Source organism: Schistocerca cancellata, chromosome 6 (assembly GCF_023864275.1).
Source record: "Schistocerca cancellata isolate TAMUIC-IGC-003103 chromosome 6, iqSchCanc2.1, whole genome shotgun sequence".
Lineage (NCBI taxonomy): Eukaryota > Metazoa > Arthropoda > Insecta > Orthoptera > Acrididae > Schistocerca > Schistocerca cancellata.
In genome coordinates this window covers 178,503,939-178,508,975 of record NC_064631.1, presented here as the reverse complement: position 1 = coordinate 178,508,975, position 5,037 = coordinate 178,503,939, and positions in this window count along the sequence as shown.

Here is a 5,037-nt window from a genome sequence, read left to right as displayed (position 1 = left end):
GGCCGCGGTGGTCTCGCGGTTCTAGGCGGCTAGTCCGGAGCCGCGCGACTGCTACGGTCGCAGGTTCGAATCCTGCCTCGGGCATGGATGTGTATGATGTCCTTAGGTTAGTTAGGTTTAAGTAGTTCTAAGTTCTAGGGGACTGATGACCACAGATGTTAAGTCCCATAGTGCTCAGAACCATTTGAACCATCTGAACCAAGATCACCATAAAGTGTGTAACTAATTAATTTGGAACAACGCGCCTATCATCTTATGCGAATCTCCTACGCCCTTTAGTTGCAAAACTTACATCAACTGTGGCAGGTCGCAGACAGAGACGGGCGATGTGTTGGTGCAGCCCATCTGCCTGCAAATCGACTGCTTCTCTCCAAGTCCAGACTTCCAGTCCACATCAGCCCCACGTATCGACTACCTCTCTCCAGCTCCTAATACTGAAGTGTACTACTCTGTACCACTAACAGCGAAGAAGTGTCCTGAAACTTTGCTCCGAGGTTCCTTCACTATGTGAGCCCGCCAAAACTTCCATTTTTGGCCTGTCTAAGAGCAAGTACATTATTTCGCCAATCAAAAAACTCTTAAAAATTTTATTCTGGATTTTTCGGCGTCGCTTTCCGGAAAGTGATCTACCATAGTCCCTCGTTCCAAAATTTTTGTGAGTGTCCCCCTATGGCAAGTCGCCGCTCCCAAAGATTGAGAGCGCCAACACATCAAAACCTGTGCTGCCATAAATTTCTGGAACCTTGCCGCCTCAATGTCTATGCTCAAGGCACCAGTGGCCTTGCGCCACGAGACAACTGAGTCGCCTGTGGAGGCACCTTGTGGCTACTTCACAAAGCAGAGATGTTATTTTACAGGGCACACCGTTTGCGTGGTAGGCCTGGTTCCTCCAGATAAAAATCGGTATTCATATTCGCCACTGTGGCAAGGGCGGGGGAGGGGGGGGGGGGAGAGTCCACTGAACTCGGCATGCAAGCGCTTTTTCTGAGAGTGTTGCCAATACTGTCAAAGACGCATGTCGCCCTCTACCCTCTACCACAATCCAATTGCGTGGGCGTGCGACCTGCCACTCACTTCGCCTGCTGAGGGCAAGCCATGTAAAGCGAAGACTGCAAGGATCGTGCTTTCACTCCCCGCTAACTACCAAAAGAATAACTTCAACTTGCAGTTTAGAATTAAGAGAAATTAAAGGAAATTCCCTACAGTCGTCACATACTCCCATGGGTAATACTGCTCCTTTGCATATACATCGGAAATTTTGTATGCTGACTGAAAAAGAATGTAACACAAGGCTGGCTACAGCCTGCGAATTTCGGCGGAATGGCGAGCGATAAAGTTGATAATAACAGTAAATCAATCCGCGGAGAAGCTGTGACCATCACTGATAACGCACAGAATGGGGAACATTGGAATCCGCCTGTGGAATGGTAAGAAAAAAAATGGTGTGAATGGCTCTGAGCACTATGGGACGTAACATCTGAGGTCTTCAGTCCCCTAGAACTACTTAAACCTATTTAACCTAAGCACATCATACACATCCATGACAGAGGCAGGACTCGAACCTGCGACCGTAGCGGTCGCGCGGTTTCAGACTGAAGCACCTAAAACCGCTCGGCCACAGCAGCCGGCTAGAAGGGTAAGAGGATGTTGAGATGGCAGCAAGCGTTAGTGAAACAAAAGAACACTTTGAAAACCGTCAAATGTTCTGCATACGCAGAAAAATATTAGAAGACGAACCTACGACCGATGAAGACACCATGTTAGAAAAATCCATGAAAAATGGGCGCAACAACAAAACCTCTTCTACACTGCGACAGTCTTCAAAATCATCATTGCAAAAGTAGAAATCAGCAGTGATACCTTCTTAAAAACAGACTAATCAAGCAGCGAAGAAGCTGAGAAATGATATCAAAACTCTTGTTTCGAATATCAAAGAAACGTAAAAGCCAAAAGAAGGACAATTAAATCGCTCCAATCTCTGTGTTGTGTTGCATGTCATAGAATTCTGTGGTCTGCAAAATAAAGCCTGAGGATCAAAATATAGAACTCTCGGCAAATGACCTACCCGACGCACCAAATGAAACTTAATTTCTACATCCCTGAGCTGAGTGGAGCTATGTCACTGAAACAGCACCAGCTGACGGGAAGGAAAATCTAAGAGATGTCGAAAGGGTTACCTGTCGTTCTGGCGCCTCGTAATCAGTGGCTGCGTGTCTCCGTGTGCCTACATTTTTGAAGTGCTCTACAAAGGAGTGTGGGTGGCACCGAGGAGGTCACTGAACTGGGGTAGGGAGAGGAGGAGGGGAAGGGGGGGGCAGTCTCATAGGAACTCTTTGCCGATTTATTCGCACATGGGTCATCGGACGGCTCCAAAAGCGTACACACTTTGCTGCTTCAAATCACTATCAAATTTCGTCAAATGGTTTTGAACGATCCCTGGTCGTTCCACTCTGTATACGAGACCGAAAATTTCGGTCGCTCTACACACCACAGGGATGCGATCTCATCCAGTGCGTTTGTAGGTCCACAACTTGCTTACAGCTAGGGCTGTTGATAAAATATCAATACATCTATATTTTATCCAAAAGATATCGATAAATATCGGCGATGTTATCTTTACCATACCGATATCGAAATGGCAATATCGGATGACGATATTTTTATTTTATATTATACATTTTTCCTAATTTTTGGTAAATATTTGAAATTGTTCTTTGGAAATTGTAGTAGAACATAATTTTACTATCACAGTGTGAAGGAGTCTTACTACTTTTTGAGCTTACTACTCATCACGACCAGTCCTTCTCTTCGACGGTGTGAAGCAAGTATGGGTGGTCCAAAAGAAAATGTCCGATAGCGCTGGGGAGTGGCGGTGTGAATAGAATAACAAGATTACCGATGTGAAGAAATAGCACACCATTTGGGATAACAACAACTTTTAACGCAACTAGTGTGCTATTTCTTCTCATCGAGATTCTTCTAAAACAGCAGCCGAAGATGATGAACAAAAATCTAAATGTTCAAAATGTTCAGATGTGTGTGAAATCTTATGGGACTTAACTGCTAACGTCATCAGTCCCTAAGCTTACACACTACTTAAATTATACTGAAGACAAACACACACATCCATGCCGGAGGGAGGACTCGAACCTCTGCTGGGACCAGCCGCACAGTCCATGACTGCAGCGCCATAGATCGCTGGGCTAATCCCGCGCGGCAATCTGAATGACAAGACTCGTCTTTGCGCTGGGCGGACACGTGTGAGGGAAATTCTGACGTAATCGGCGCTCAACGCCACTAACAGAAACTACGACGTTTAACTTCACCACGCAATTTTGACGCTACAGTTGCTAGCTCGCTGGCGTTTGCTGAAAGAAAAAGGAAAACACTTAAGTCGACATGAAGTACTCTGGACAAATCGGATATGTGACAAAACCCAACGACGGACCAATCGGACACCTTTTCTTGTGCCACTTTTAAGCATTACCACTGTTGGCAAAGAGGTTATCGCCAAGCATGAATGTGCATCGTTTTCCTTTCAATCATTGCTGCTAGCTTGTTGATGCACAAAATATCTAATAATAAATCAATAGTTAAATAAACAGCTCTAAAACCGGCAGTTTATTTACAATGTCCAGCCGATATTTTTATGGGCCGGTAACGCGATATTTTTCCCATCGATTTATCTATACGTTCTTTCGATATTATCGGGTGCCGGTGACGATCTATTTAAAAATATCGATATATCGATTTATTAAACGGAAGGATGTCTTCTGTTCTCAGTCAGACAATTGTTTTGGTCATAGAAAATAAATTTTGTAAAACTGAAACTGTAGTTAACAAGGAATTACATAAACAGCCTACATGAATTGCACAAAGGACAAACACTGTAGGATGTATCCTATGGAACAGAGATTGGGATGTGTGGGATGAAGCATTAACAATGGAATTTAATTCAACTGGACTGTTACATCTCCTATGGCTCCTGATAGTGGTATTTACTTCCTTTTGTTTTTTCGTGTGCATTTTCATGCAACAGGATGTGGGTGGTAACTCAGTGTATCAATTAACGAACATATTCATGTCTTTCTTCCTTGCTCAATTTTTTATTGTGGCATGGCCGCATCTGTCGACAGTCTTTATAAGTCTGTCTTAATGAATGCAACTGGCAGGGGAAATGTGATTGAGGGTACATACGTTTCTGGCTTAAAAAGACATAAGATCCGTCAGTTCCTAAGAAACGCAACAGCAGTCTCCCGCCTTCGTTCTAATTGGCTTACAAGCAGTTCCAGCAGCGAATGTACACCGACGATACCGTCATGGTGAAGAATAGCTCGGTCACTTCCTGGGACACCAGAATAGCGTGATCTTTAAGTTTGTCACTGTTGTGTCTAGACAAGACAGTCTAGACACAATGCGAGGAAGCCGAAAGGCACGCGCTTAAACTCACGCAGGCTGGCGTGAGATCTGAAACAGGATACGTAATGAATGCTATAAAGAAAAGTACGTAGCTTCTGGAATACTTAACTTTAATCCACATTTGTAGAACATCGCTCTTGGTAATACATTAATAGAATCTCAATATCTATACTAGTAATGGCGCCTTGCTAAGTCGTAGCAAGGAATACTTAACTTTAATCCACATTTGTAGAACATCGCTCTTGGTGATACATTAATAGAATCTCAATATCTATACTAGTAATGGCGCCTTGCTAGGTCGTAGCAAATGTAGCTCAAGGCTATGCTAACTATCGTCTCGGCAAATGAGAGCGTAATTCTCAGTGAACCATGGCTAGCAACGTCGGCTGTACAACTGGGGCGAGTGCTAGTACGTCTCTCTAGACCTGCCGTGTGGCGGCGCTCGGTCTGCAATCACTGACAGTGGCGACCCGCGGGTCCGTCGTATACTAGCGGACCGCGGCCGATTTAAAAAGCTACCACCTAGCAAGTGTGGTGTCTGGCGGTGACACCACAGTCACCACAGTGAATGGGGTAGAAAACTTGCAGGGTTGTTATACTTCAGATGATGGACATTAT